Source organism: Hydractinia symbiolongicarpus, chromosome 11 (genome assembly GCF_029227915.1).
Source record: "Hydractinia symbiolongicarpus strain clone_291-10 chromosome 11, HSymV2.1, whole genome shotgun sequence".
NCBI lineage: Eukaryota > Metazoa > Cnidaria > Hydrozoa > Anthoathecata > Hydractiniidae > Hydractinia > Hydractinia symbiolongicarpus.
This window is the reverse complement of record NC_079885.1, coordinates 14,965,109-14,978,122: the sequence shown is the minus strand read 5'-3', so window position 1 is coordinate 14,978,122 and position 13,014 is coordinate 14,965,109. Positions and strand designations below refer to the sequence as shown.

The 13,014-nt window shown below is 40.3% G+C and overlaps 16 non-coding genes and 7 pseudogenes across 16 annotated transcripts; all 23 read right to left on the bottom strand.

Annotated features, from left to right (window-relative positions):
* Positions 1 to 66: 66 nt before the first annotated feature.
* LOC130618588 (5S ribosomal RNA) lies at positions 67 to 185 on the bottom strand (annotated as a pseudogene).
* Positions 186 to 635: 450 nt separating this feature from the next.
* Positions 636 to 754, bottom strand: LOC130616489 (5S ribosomal RNA). The gene has a single exon (XR_008977570.1). It is a non-coding gene; the product is annotated as a 5S ribosomal RNA (ribosomal RNA).
* A 450-nt stretch (positions 755 to 1,204) lies between these two features.
* On the bottom strand, positions 1,205 to 1,323 carry LOC130615008 (5S ribosomal RNA). Its single transcript, XR_008976098.1, has one exon. It is a non-coding gene; the product is annotated as a 5S ribosomal RNA (ribosomal RNA).
* Positions 1,324 to 1,773: 450 nt separating this feature from the next.
* Positions 1,774 to 1,892, bottom strand: LOC130618641 (5S ribosomal RNA; annotated as a pseudogene).
* Positions 1,893 to 2,342: 450 nt separating this feature from the next.
* On the bottom strand, positions 2,343 to 2,461 carry LOC130618586 (5S ribosomal RNA; annotated as a pseudogene).
* Positions 2,462 to 2,911: 450 nt separating this feature from the next.
* On the bottom strand, positions 2,912 to 3,030 carry LOC130617097 (5S ribosomal RNA). The gene has a single exon (XR_008978174.1). It is a non-coding gene; the product is annotated as a 5S ribosomal RNA (ribosomal RNA).
* Positions 3,031 to 3,480: 450 nt separating this feature from the next.
* On the bottom strand, positions 3,481 to 3,598 carry LOC130618690 (5S ribosomal RNA; annotated as a pseudogene).
* Positions 3,599 to 4,048: 450 nt separating this feature from the next.
* Positions 4,049 to 4,167, bottom strand: LOC130616488 (5S ribosomal RNA). The gene has a single exon (XR_008977569.1). It is a non-coding gene; the product is annotated as a 5S ribosomal RNA (ribosomal RNA).
* Positions 4,168 to 4,617: 450 nt separating this feature from the next.
* On the bottom strand, positions 4,618 to 4,736 carry LOC130615007 (5S ribosomal RNA). Its single transcript, XR_008976097.1, has one exon. It is a non-coding gene; the product is annotated as a 5S ribosomal RNA (ribosomal RNA).
* Positions 4,737 to 5,186: 450 nt separating this feature from the next.
* LOC130618585 (5S ribosomal RNA) lies at positions 5,187 to 5,305 on the bottom strand (annotated as a pseudogene).
* A 450-nt stretch (positions 5,306 to 5,755) lies between these two features.
* On the bottom strand, positions 5,756 to 5,874 carry LOC130616486 (5S ribosomal RNA). The gene has a single exon (XR_008977568.1). It is a non-coding gene; the product is annotated as a 5S ribosomal RNA (ribosomal RNA).
* Positions 5,875 to 6,324: 450 nt separating this feature from the next.
* On the bottom strand, positions 6,325 to 6,443 carry LOC130616095 (5S ribosomal RNA). The gene has a single exon (XR_008977179.1). It is a non-coding gene; the product is annotated as a 5S ribosomal RNA (ribosomal RNA).
* Positions 6,444 to 6,890: 447 nt separating this feature from the next.
* On the bottom strand, positions 6,891 to 7,009 carry LOC130617659 (5S ribosomal RNA). Its single transcript, XR_008978735.1, has one exon. It is a non-coding gene; the product is annotated as a 5S ribosomal RNA (ribosomal RNA).
* Positions 7,010 to 7,459: 450 nt separating this feature from the next.
* LOC130616225 (5S ribosomal RNA) lies at positions 7,460 to 7,578 on the bottom strand. The gene has a single exon (XR_008977308.1). It is a non-coding gene; the product is annotated as a 5S ribosomal RNA (ribosomal RNA).
* A 450-nt stretch (positions 7,579 to 8,028) lies between these two features.
* LOC130617920 (5S ribosomal RNA) lies at positions 8,029 to 8,147 on the bottom strand. Its single transcript, XR_008978996.1, has one exon. It is a non-coding gene; the product is annotated as a 5S ribosomal RNA (ribosomal RNA).
* Positions 8,148 to 8,597: 450 nt separating this feature from the next.
* On the bottom strand, positions 8,598 to 8,716 carry LOC130616683 (5S ribosomal RNA). Its single transcript, XR_008977764.1, has one exon. It is a non-coding gene; the product is annotated as a 5S ribosomal RNA (ribosomal RNA).
* A 450-nt stretch (positions 8,717 to 9,166) lies between these two features.
* On the bottom strand, positions 9,167 to 9,285 carry LOC130618584 (5S ribosomal RNA; annotated as a pseudogene).
* A 450-nt stretch (positions 9,286 to 9,735) lies between these two features.
* LOC130617919 (5S ribosomal RNA) lies at positions 9,736 to 9,854 on the bottom strand. Its single transcript, XR_008978995.1, has one exon. It is a non-coding gene; the product is annotated as a 5S ribosomal RNA (ribosomal RNA).
* Positions 9,855 to 10,304: 450 nt separating this feature from the next.
* Positions 10,305 to 10,423, bottom strand: LOC130616682 (5S ribosomal RNA). Its single transcript, XR_008977763.1, has one exon. It is a non-coding gene; the product is annotated as a 5S ribosomal RNA (ribosomal RNA).
* Positions 10,424 to 10,873: 450 nt separating this feature from the next.
* LOC130618582 (5S ribosomal RNA) lies at positions 10,874 to 10,992 on the bottom strand (annotated as a pseudogene).
* Positions 10,993 to 11,442: 450 nt separating this feature from the next.
* LOC130615006 (5S ribosomal RNA) lies at positions 11,443 to 11,561 on the bottom strand. Its single transcript, XR_008976096.1, has one exon. It is a non-coding gene; the product is annotated as a 5S ribosomal RNA (ribosomal RNA).
* Positions 11,562 to 12,011: 450 nt separating this feature from the next.
* LOC130618338 (5S ribosomal RNA) lies at positions 12,012 to 12,130 on the bottom strand. Its single transcript, XR_008979412.1, has one exon. It is a non-coding gene; the product is annotated as a 5S ribosomal RNA (ribosomal RNA).
* Positions 12,131 to 12,580: 450 nt separating this feature from the next.
* LOC130615005 (5S ribosomal RNA) lies at positions 12,581 to 12,699 on the bottom strand. The gene has a single exon (XR_008976095.1). It is a non-coding gene; the product is annotated as a 5S ribosomal RNA (ribosomal RNA).
* Positions 12,700 to 13,014: the final 315 nt, after the last annotated feature.

Genomic DNA, 13,014 nt, shown 5'->3' with positions numbered 1-13,014 from the left:
CGGCTATTGCGTAAAAAAGATACGTCACAGTCGTAATGATAAATAATGTAACGTGAAAAAGTCAATAGCCTACGACACCGGGAGTTCCCAGGCGGTCCCTCATCCAAGTAATATCCCGGCCCGGCGATGCTTAACTTCCCTGATCGGACGGGAACAGGTGTGTTCATCGTGGTAAGGTCGTAGACAAACATTCGGGCAGATATCTACGATTTATTAGCACATTACATCGAAAATGGTTCAAACTTTAAAGATCATATTTCTTGACTGGGTGATCGGAAATAGGTCGTGTTTATGTGCATTTGAAAGCTCTTTTTAAGCGCTATCGATTCTTTACGACAATAATGCACTTTAAGATTTCCAGTAAAAAGTTCAAACGAAGGCAATCTAGGGTACTTGCAGACTTAATTGTCATATGACAAAGTTAATTAGCAAAGTAACTCCATCGTCATTTTCTTTGTCTGACGCTCGTATTCCATTCATTTGCGACGTGGCGCATTTATTGCAGCATGATTGTAGCCGTTTTGAATGAAAAGAAACTTCTAATCACGTCCCTTACCTGATTTACTCAGCGGCTATTGCGTAAAAAAGATATGTCACAGTCGTAATGATAAATAATGTAACGTGAAAAAGTCAATAGCCTACGACACCGGGAGTTCCCAGGCGGTCCCCCATCCAAGTACTATCCCGGCCCGAAGATGCTTAACTTCCGTGATCGGACGAGAACAGGTGTGTTCATCGTGGTATGGTCGTAGACAAACAAACAAGCAGATATCTACGATTTATTAGCACATTACATCGAGAATGGTTTAAACTTTAAAGGTCATATTTCTTGACTGGATCATCCGAAATAGGTCGTGTTTATGTGCATTTGAAAGCTCTTTTTAAGCGCTATCGATTCTTTTCGACAACCATGCGCTTTAAGATTTCCGGTAAAAAGTTCCAACGAAGGAAATCTTAGGTACTTTCAGACTTAATTTTCATATGACTAAGTTAATTAGCAAAGTAACTACATCGCCATTTTCTTTGTCTGACGCTCGTAATTCATTCATTTGCAACGTGGCGCATTTATTGCAGCCAGATCGTAGCCGTTTTGAAGGGATAGAAACTTCTAATCAAGTCCCTTACTTGATTAACTCAGCGGCTATTGCGTAAAAAAGATACGTCACAGTCGTAATGATAAATAAAGTAACGTGAAAAAGTCAATAGCCTACGACACCGGGAGTTCCCAGGCGGTCCCCCATCCAAGTACTATCCCGGCCCGACGATGCTTAACTTCCGTGATCGGACGAGAACAGGTGTGTTCATCGTGGTATGGTCGTAGACAAACAAACGGGCAGATATCTACGATTTATTAGCACATTACATCGAAAATGGTTCAAACTTTAAAGGTCATATTTCTTGACTGGATCATTCGAAATAGGTCGTGTTTATGTGCATTTGACAGCTCTTTTTAAGCGCTATCGATTCTTTACAACAATAATGCGCTTTATGATTTCCGGTAAAAAGTTCCAACGAAGGCAATCTAGGGTACTTGCAGACTTAATTTTCATATGACAAAGTTAATTAGCAAAGTAACTACATCACCATTTTCTTTGTCTGACGCTCTTAATCCATTCATTTGCGACGTGGCGCATTTATTGCAGCAAGATTGTAGCCCTTTTTAAGGGAAAGAAACTTCTAATCACGTCCCTTACTTGATTTACTCAGCGGCTATTGCGTAAAAAAGATACGTCACAGTCGTAATGATAAATAATGTAACGTGAAAAAGTCAATAGCCTACGACACCGGGAGTTCCCAGGCGGTCCCTCAACCAAGTAATATCCCGGCCCGGCGATGCTTAACTTCCCTGATCGGACGGGAACAGGTGTGTTCATCGTGGTAAGGTCGTAGACAAACATTCGGGCAGATATCTACGATTTATTAGCACATTACATCGAAAATGGTTCAAACTTTAAAGATCATATTTCTTGACTGGGTGATCGGAAATAGGGCGTGTTTATGTGCATTTGAAAGCTCTTTTTAAGCGCTATCGATTCTTTACGACAATAATGCACTTTAAGATTTCCAGTAAAAAGTTCAAACGAAGGCAATCTAGGGTACTTGCAGACTTAATTGTCATATGACAAAGTTAATTAGCAAAGTAACTACATCACCATTTTCTTTGTCTGACGCTCTTAATCCATTCATTTGCGACGTGGCGCATTTATTGCAGCAAGATTGTAGCCCTTTTTAAGGGAAAGAAACTTCTAATCACGTCCCTTACTTGATTTACTCAGCGGCTATTGCGTAAAAAAGATACGTCACAGTCGTAATGATAAATAATGTAACGTGAAAAAGTCAATAGCCTACGACACCGGGAGTTCCCAGGCGGTCCCTCATCCAAGTAATATCCCGGCCCGGCGATGCTTAACTTCCCTGATCGGACGGGAACAGGTGTGTTCATCGTGGTAAGGTCGTAGACAAACATTCGGGCAGATATCTACGATTTATTAGCACATTACATCGAAAATGGTTCAAACTTTAAAGATCATATTTCTTGACTGGGTGATCGGAAATAGGTCGTGTTTATGTGCATTTGAAAGCTCTTTTTAAGCGCTATCCATTCTTTACGACAATAATGCACTTTAAGATTTCCAGTAAAAAGTTCAAACGAAGGCAATCTAGGGTACTTGAAGACTTAATTGTCATATGACAAAGTTAATTAGCAAAGTAACTACATCGTCATTTTCTTTGTCTGACGCTCGTATTCCATTTATTTGCGACGTGGCGCATTTATTGTAGCAAGATTGTAGCCGTTTTGAATGAAAAGAAACTTCTAATCACGTCCCTTACCTGATTTACTCAGCGGCTATTGCGTAAAAAAGATATGTCACAGTCGTAATGATAAATAATGTAACGTGAAAAAGTCAATAGCCTACGACACCGGGAGTTCCCAGGCGGTCCCCCATCCAAGTACTATCCCGGTCCGAAGATGCTTAACTTCCGTGATCGGACGAGAACAGGTGTGTTCATCGTGGTATGGTCGTAGACAAACAAACAGGCAGATATCTACGATTTATTAGCACATTACATCGAGAATGGTTTAAACTTTAAAGGTCATATTTCTTGACTGGATCATCCGAAATAGGTCGTGTTTATGTGCATTTGAAAGCTCTTTTTAAGCGCTATCGATTCTTTTCGACAACCATGCGCTGTAAGATTTCCGGTAAAAAGTTCCAACGAAGGAAATCTAGGGTACTTGCAGACTTAATTTTCATATGACAAAGTTAATTAGCAAAGTAACTACATCACCATTTTCTTTGTCTGACGCTCTTAATCCATTCATTTGCGACGTGGCGCATTTATTGCAGCAAGATTGTAGCCCTTTTTAAGGGAAAAAAACTTCTATTCACGTCCCTTACTTGATTTACTCAGCGGCTATTGCGTAAAAAAGATACGTCACAGTCGTAATGATAAATAATGTAACGTGAAAAAGTCAATAGCCTACGACACCGGGAGTTCCCAGGCGTCCCTCATCCAAGTAATATCCCGGCCCGGCGATGCTTAACTTCCCTGATCGGACGGGAACAGGTGTGTTCATCGTGGTAAGGTCGTAGACAAACATTCGGGCAGATATCTACGATTTATTAGCACATTACATCGAAAATGGTTCAAACTTTAAAGATCATATTTCTTGACTGGGTGATCGGAAATAGGTCGTGTTTATGTGCATTTGAAAGCTCTTTTTAAGCGCTATCGATTCTTTACGACAATAATGCACTTTAAGATTTCCAGTAAAAAGTTCAAACGAAGGCAATCTAGGGTACTTGCAGACTTAATTGTCATATGACAAAGTTAATTAGCAAAGTAACTCCATCGTCATTTTCTTTGTCTGACGCTCGTATTCCATTCATTTGCGACGTGGCGCATTTATTGCAGCATGATTGTAGCCGTTTTGAATGAAAAGAAACTTCTAATCACGTCCCTTACCTGATTTACTCAGCGGCTATTGCGTAAAAAAGATATGTCACAGTCGTAATGATAAATAATGTAACGTGAAAAAGTCAATAGCCTACGACACCGGGAGTTCCCAGGCGGTCCCCCATCCAAGTACTATCCCGGCCCGAAGATGCTTAACTTCCGTGATCGGACGAGAACAGGTGTGTTCATCGTGGTATGGTCGTAGACAAACAAACAAGCAGATATCTACGATTTATTAGCACATTACATCGAGAATGGTTTAAACTTTAAAGGTCATATTTCTTGACTGGATCATCCGAAATAGGTCGTGTTTATGTGCATTTGAAAGCTCTTTTTAAGCGCTATCGATTCTTTTCGACAACCATGCGCTTTAAGATTTCCGGTAAAAAGTTCCAACGAAGGAAATCTTAGGTACTTTCAGACTTAATTTTCATATGACTAAGTTAATTAGCAAAGTAACTACATCGCCATTTTCTTTGTCTGACGCTCGTAATTCATTCATTTGCGACGTGGCGCATTTATTGCAGCCAGATCGTAGCCGTTTTGAAGGGAAAGAAACTTCTAATCAAGTCCCTTACTTGATTAACTCAGCGGCTATTGCGTAAAAAAGATACGTCACAGTCGTAATGATAAATAAAGTAACGTGAAAAAGTCAATAGCCTACGACACCGGGAGTTCCCAGGCGGTCCCCCATCCAAGTACTATCCCGGCCCGACGATGCTTAACTTCCGTGATCGGACGAGAACAGGTGTGTTCATCGTGGTATGGTCGTAGACAAACAAACGGGCAGATATCTACGATTTATTAGCACATTACATCGAAAATGGTTCAAACTTTAAAGGTCATATTTCTTGACTGGATCATTCGAAATAGGTCGTGTTTATGTGCATTTGACAGCTCTTTTTAAGCGCTATCGATTCTTTACAACAATAATGCGCTTTATGATTTCCGGTAAAAAGTTCCAACGAAGGCAATCTAGGGTACTTGCAGACTTAATTTTCATATGACAAAGTTAATTAGCAAAGTAACTACATCACCATTTTCTTTGTCTGACACTCTTAATCCATTCATTTGCGACGTGGCGCATTTATTGCAGCAAGATTGTAGCCCTTTTTAAGGGAAAGAAACTTCTAATCACGTCCCTTACTTGATTTACTCAGCGGCTATTGCGTAAAAAAGATACGTCACAGTCGTAATGATAAATAATGTAACGTGAAAAAGTCAATAGCCTACGACACCGGGAGTTCCCAGGCGGTCCCTCATCCAAGTAATATCCCGGCCCGGCGATGCTTAACTTCCCTGATCGGACGGGAACAGGTGTGTTCATCGTGGTAAGGTCGTAGACAAACATTCGGGCAGATATCTACGATTTATTAGCACATTACATCGAAAATGGTTCAAACTTTAAAGATCATATTTCTTGACTGGGTGATCGGAAATAGGTCGTGTTTATGTGCATTTGAAAGCTCTTTTTAAGCGCTATCGATTCTTTACGACAATAATGCACTTTAAGATTTCCAGTAAAAAGTTCAAACGAAGGCAATCTAGGGTACTTGCAGACTTAATTGTCATATGACAAAGTTAATTAGCAAAGTAACTACATCGTCATTTTCTTTGTCTGACGCTCGTATTCCATTTATTTGCGACGTGGCGCATTTATTGCAGCATGATTGTAGCCGTTTTGAATGAAAAGAAACTTCTAATCACGTCCCTTACCTGATTTACTCAGCGGCTATTGCGTAAAAAAGATATGTCACAGTCGTAATGATAAATAATGTAACGTGAAAAAGTCAATAGCCTACGACACCGGGAGTTCCCAGGCGGTCCCCCATCCAAGTACTATCCCGGCCCGAAGATGCTTAACTTCCGTGATCGGACGAGAACAGGTGTGTTCATCGTGGTATGGTCGTAGACAAACAAACAGGCAGATATCTACGATTTATTAGCACATTACATCGAGAATGGTTTAAACTTTAAAGGTCATATTTCTTGACTGGATCATCCGAAATAGGTCGTGTTTATGTGCATTTGAAAGCTCTTTTTAAGCGCTATCGATTCTTTTCGACAACCATGCGCTTTAAGATTTCCGGTAAAAAGTTCCAACGAAGGAAATCTTAGGTACTTTCAGACTTAATTTTCATATGACTAAGTTAATTAGCAAAGTAACTACATCGCCATTTTCTTTGTCTGACGCTCGTAATTCATTCATTTGCGACGTGGCGCATTTATTGCAGCCAGATCGTAGCCGTTTTGAAGGGAAAGAAACTTCTAATCAAGTCCCTTACTTGATTAACTCAGCGGCTATTGCGTAAAAAAGATACGTCACAGTCGTAATGATAAATAATGTAACGTGAAAAAGTCAATAGCCTACGACACCGGGAGTTCCCAGGCGGTCCCCCATCCAAGTACTATCCCGGCCCGACGATGGTTAACTTCCGTGATCGGACGAGAACAGGTGTGTTCATCGTGGTATGGTCGTAGACAAACAAACGGGCAGATATCTACGATTTATTAGCACATTACATCGAAAATGGTTCAAACTTTAAAGGTCATATTTCTTGACTGGATCATTCGAAATAGATCGTGTTTATGTGCATTTGACAGCTCTTTTTAAGCGCTATCGATTCTTTACAACAATAATGCGCTTTATGATTTCCGGTAAAAAGTTCCAACGAAGGCAAAGGGTACTTGCAGACTTAATTGTCATATGACAAAGTTAATTAGCAAAGTAACTACATCGTCATTTTCTTTGTCTGACGCTCGTATTCCATTTATTTGCGACGTGGCGCATTTATTGCAGCAAGATTGTAGCCGTTTTGAATGAAAAGAAACTTCTAATCACGTCCCTTACCTGATTTACTCAGCGGCTATTGCGTAAAAAAGATATGTCACAGTCGTAATGATAAATAATGTAACGTGAAAAAGTCAATAGCCTACGACACCGGGAGTTCCCAGGCGGTCCCCCATCCAAGCACTATCCCGGCCCGAAGATGCTTAACTTCCGTGATCGGACGAGAACAGGTGTGTTCATCGTGGTATGGTCGTAGACAAACAAACAGGCAGATATCTACGATTTATTAGCACATTACATCGAGAATGGTTTAAACTTTAAAGGTCATATTTCTTGACTGGATCATCCGAAATAGGTCGTGTTTATGTGCATTTGAAAGCTCTTTTTAAGCGCTATCGATTCTTTTCGACAACCATGCGCTTTAAGATTTCCGGTAAAAAGTTCCAAGGAAGGAAATCTTAGGTACTTTCAGACTTAATTTTCATATGACTAAGTTAATTAGCAAATTAACTACATCGCCATTTTCTTTGTCTGACGCTCGTAATTCATTCATTTGCGACGTGGCGTATTTATTGCAGCCAGATCGTAGCCGTTTTGAAGGGAAAGAAACTTCTAATCAAGTCCCTTACTTGATTAACTCAGCGGCTATTGCGTAAAAAAGATACGTCACAGTCGTAATGATAAATAATGTAACGTGAAAAAGTCAATAGCCTTCGACACCGGGAGTTCCCAGGAGGTCCCCCATCCAAGTACTATCCCGGCCCGACGATGCTTAACTTCCGTGATCGGACGAGAACAGGTGTGTTCATCGTGGTATGGTCGTAGACAAACAAACGGGCAGATATCTACGATTTATTAGCACATTACATCGAAAATGGTTCAAACTTTAAAGGTCATATTTCTTGACTGGATCATTCGAAATAGGTCGTGTTTATGTGCATTTGACAGCTCTTTTTAAGCGCTATCGATTCTTTACAACAATAATGCGCTTTATGATTTCCGGTAAAAAGTTCCAACGAAGGCAATCTAGGGTACTTGCAGACTTAATTTTCATATGACAAAGTTAATTAGCAAAGTAACTACATCACCATTTTCTTTGTCTGACGCTCTTAATCCATTCATTTGCGACGTGGCGCATTTATTGCAGCAAGATTGTAGCCCTTTTTAAGGGAAAGAAACTTCTAATCACGTCCCTTACTTGATTTACTCAGCGGCTATTGCGTAAAAAAGATACGTCACAGTCGTAATGATAAATAATGTAACGTGAAAAAGTCAATAGCCTACAACACCGGGAGTTCCCAGGCGTTCCCCCATCCAAGTACTATCCCGGCCCGAAGATGCTTAACTTCCGTGATCGGACGAGAACAGGTGTGTTCATCGTGGTATGGTCGTAGACAAACAAACGGGCAGATATCTACGATTTATTAGCACATTACATCGAAAATGGTTCAAACTTTAAAGGTCATATTTCTTGACTGGATCATTCGAAATAGGTCGTGTTTATGTGCATTTGACAGCTCTTTTTAAGCGCTATCGATTCTTTACAACAATAATGCGCTTTATGATTTCCGGTAAAAAGTTCCAACGAAGGCAATCTAGGGTACTTGCAGACTTAATTTTCATATGACAAAGTTAATTAGCAAAGTAACTACATCACCATTTTCTTTGTCTGACGCTCTTAATCCATTCATTTGCGACGTGGCGCATTTATTGCAGCAAGATTGTAGCCCTTTTTAAGGGAAAGAAACTTCTAATCACGTCCCTTACTTGATTTACTCAGCGGCTATTGCGTAAAAAAGATACGTCACAGTCGTAATGATAAATAATGTAACGTGAAAAAGTCAATAGCCTACGACACCGGGAGTTCCCAGGCGGTCCCCCATCCAAGTACTATCCCGGCCCCAAGATGCTTAACTTCCGTGATCGGACGAGAACAGGTGTGTTCATCGTGGTATGGTCGTAGACAAACAAACGGGCAGATATCTACGATTTATTAGCACATTACATCGAAAATGGTTCAAACTTTAAAGGTCATATTTCTTGACTGGATCATTCGAAATAGGTCGTGTTTATGTGCATTTGACAGCTCTTTTTAAGCGCTATCGATTCTTTACAACAATAATGCGCTTTATGATTTCCGCTAAAAAGTTCCAACGAAGGCAATCTAGGGTACTTGCAGACTTAATTTTCATATGACAAAGTTAATTAGCAAAGTAACTACATCACCATTTTCTTTGTCTGACGCTCTTAATCCATTCATTTGCGACGTGGCGCATTTATTGCAGCAAGATTGTAGCCCTTTTTAAGGGAAAGAAACTTCTAATCACGTCCCTTACCTGATTTACTCAGCGGCTATTGCGTAAAAAAGATACGTCACAGTCGTAATGATAAATAATGTAACGTGAAAAAGTCAATAGCCTACGACACCGGGAGTTCCCAGGCGGTCCCTCATCCAAGTAATATCCCGGCCCGGCGATGCTTAACTTCCCTGATCGGACGGGAACAGGTGTGTTCATCGTGGTAAGGTCGTAGACAAACATTCGGGCAGATATCTACGATTTATTAGCACATTACATCGAAAATGGTTCAAACTTTAAAGGTCATATTTCTTGACTGGATCATCCGAAATAGGTCGTGTTTATGTGCATTTGAAAGCTCTTTTTAAGCGCTATCGATTCTTTACAACAATAATGCGCTTTATGATTTCCGGTAAAAAGTTCCAACGAAGGCAATCTAGGGTACTTGCAGACTTAATTTTCATATGACAAAGTTAATTAGCAAAGTAACTACATCACCATTTTCTTTGTCTGACGCTCTTAATCCATTCATTTGCGACGTGGCGCATTTATTGCAGCAAGATTGTAGCCCTTTTTAAGGGAAAGAAACTTCTAATCACGTCCCTTACTTGATTTACTCAGCGGCTATTGCGTAAAAAAGATACGTCACAGTCGTAATGATAAATAATGTAACGTGAAAAAGTCAATAGCCTACAACACCGGGAGTTCCCAGGCGTTCCCCCATCCAAGTACTATCCCGGCCCGAAGATGCTTAACTTCCGTGATCGGACGAGAACAGGTGTGTTCATCGTGGTATGGTCGTAGACAAACAAACGGGCAGATATCTACGATTTATTAGCACATTACATCGAAAATGGTTCAAACTTTAAAGGTCATATTTCTTGACTGGATCATTCGAAATAGGTCGTGTTTATGTGCATTTGACAGCTCTTTTTAAGCGCTATCGATTCTTTACAACAATAATGCGCTTTATGATTTCCGGTAAAAAGTTCCAACGAAGGCAATCTAGGGTACTTGCAGACTTAATTTTCATATGACAAAGTTAATTAGCAAAGTAACTACATCACCATTTTCTTTGTCTGACGCTCTTAATCCATTCATTTGCGACGTGGCGCATTTATTGCAGCAAGATTGTAGCCCTTTTTAAGGGAAAGAAACTTCTAATCACGTCCCTTACTTGATTTACTCAGCGGCTATTGCGTAAAAAAGATACGTCACAGTCGTAATGATAAATAATGTAACGTGAAAAAGTCAATAGCCTACGACACCGGGAGTTCCCAGGCGGTCCCCCATCCAAGTACTATCCCGGCCCCAAGATGCTTAACTTCCGTGATCGGACGAGAACAGGTGTGTTCATCGTGGTATGGTCGTAGACAAACAAACGGGCAGATATCTACGATTTATTAGCACATTACATCGAAAATGGTTCAAACTTTAAAGGTCATATTTCTTGACTGGATCATTCGAAATAGGTCGTGTTTATGTGCATTTGACAGCTCTTTTTAAGCGCTATCGATTCTTTACAACAATAATGCGCTTTATGATTTCCGCTAAAAAGTTCCAACGAAGGCAATCTAGGGTACTTGCAGACTTAATTTTCATATGACAAAGTTAATTAGCAAAGTAACTACATCACCATTTTCTTTGTCTGACGCTCTTAATCCATTCATTTGCGACGTGGCGCATTTATTGCAGCAAGATTGTAGCCCTTTTTAAGGGAAAGAAACTTCTAATCACGTCCCTTACCTGATTTACTCAGCGGCTATTGCGTAAAAAAGATACGTCACAGTCGTAATGATAAATAATGTAACGTGAAAAAGTCAATAGCCTACGACACCGGGAGTTCCCAGGCGGTCCCTCATCCAAGTAATATCCCGGCCCGGCGATGCTTAACTTCCCTGATCGGACGGGAACAGGTGTGTTCATCGTGGTAAGGTCGTAGACAAACATTCGGGCAGATATCTACGATTTATTAGCACATTACATCGAAAATGGTTCAAACTTTAAAGGTCATATTTCTTGACTGGATCATCCGAAATAGGTCGTGTTTATGTGCATTTGAAAGCTCTTTTTAAGCGCTATCGATTCTTTTCGACAACCATGCGCTTTAAGATTTCCGGTAAAAAGTTCCAACGAAGGAAATCTTAGGTACTTTCAGACTTAATTTTCATATGACTAAGTTAATTAGCAAAGTAACTACATCGCCATTTTCTTTGTCTGACGCTCGTAATTCATTCATTTGCGACGTGGCGCATTTATTGCAGCCAGATCGTAGCCGTTTTGAAGGGAAAGAAACTTCTAATCAAGTCCCTTACTTGATTAACTCAGCGGCTATTGCGTAAAAAAGATACGTCACAGTCGTAATGATAAATAATGTAACGTGAAAAAGTCAATAGCCTACGACACCGGGAGTTCCCAGGCGGTCCCCCATCCAAGTACTATCCCGGCCCGACGATGCTTAACTTCCGTGATCGGACGAGAACAGGTGTGTTCATCGTGGTATGGTCGTAGACAAACAAACGGGCAGATATCTACGATTTATTAGCACATTACATCGAAAATGGTTCAAACTTTAAAGGTCATATTTCTTGACTGGATCATTCGAAATAGGTCGTGTTTATGTGCATTTGACAGCTCTTTTTAAGCGCTATCGATTCTTTACAACAATAATGCGCTTTATGATTTCCGGTAAAAAGTTCCAACGAAGGCAATCTAGGGTACTTGCAGACTTAATTTTCATATGACAAAGTTAATTAGCAAAGTAACTACATCACCATTTTCTTTGTCTGACGCTCTTAATCCATTCATTTGCGACGTGGCGCATTTATTGCAGCAAGATTGTAGCCCTTTTTAAGGGAAAGAAACTTCTAATCACGTCCCTTACTTGATTTACTCAGCGGCTATTGCGTAAAAAAGATACGTCACAGTCGTAATGATAAATAATGTAACGTGAAAAAGTCAATAGCCTACGACACCGGGAGTTCCCAGGCGGTCCCTCATCCAAGTAATATCCCGGCCCGGCGATGCTTAACTTCCGTGATCGGACGAGAACAGGTGTGTTCATCGTGGTATGCTCGTAGACAAACAAACAGGCAGATATCTACGATTTATTAGCACATTACATCGAGAATGGTTTAAACTTTAAAGGTCATATTTCTTGACTGGATCATCCGAAATAGGTCGTGTTTATGTGCATTTGAAAGCTCTTTTTAAGCGCTATCGATTCTTTTCGACAACCATGCGCTTTAAGATTTCCGGTAAAAAGTTCCAACGAAGGAAATCTTAGGTACTTTCAGACTTAATTTTCATATGACTAAGTTAATTAGCAAAGTAACTACATCGCCATTTTCTTTGTCTGACGCTCGTAATTCATTCATTTGCGACGTGGCGCATTTATTGCAGCCAGATCGTAGCCGTTTTGAAGGGAAAGAAACTTCTAATCAAGTCCCTTACTTGATTAACTCAGCGGCTATTGCGTAAAAAAGATACGTCACAGTCGTAATGATAAATAATGTAACGTGAAAAAGTCAATAGCCTACGACACCGGGAGTTCCCAGGCGGTCCCCCATCCAAGTACTATCCCGGCCCGACGATGCTTAACTTCCGTGATCGGACGAGAACAGGTGTGTTCATCGTGGTATGGTCGTAGACAAACAAACGGGCAGATATCTACGATTTATTAGCACATTACATCGAAAATGGTTCAAAATTTAAAGGTCATATTTCTTGACCGGATCATTCGAAATAGGTCGTGTTTATGTGCATTTGACAGCTCTTTTTAAGCGCTATCGATTCTTTACAACAATAATGCGCTTTATGATTTCCGGTAAAAAGTTCCAACGAAGGCAATCTAGGGTACTTGCAGACTTAATTTTCATATGACAAAGTTAATTAGCAAAGTAACTACATCACCATTTTCTTTGTCTGACGCTCTTAATCCATTCATTTGCGACGTGGCGCATTTAT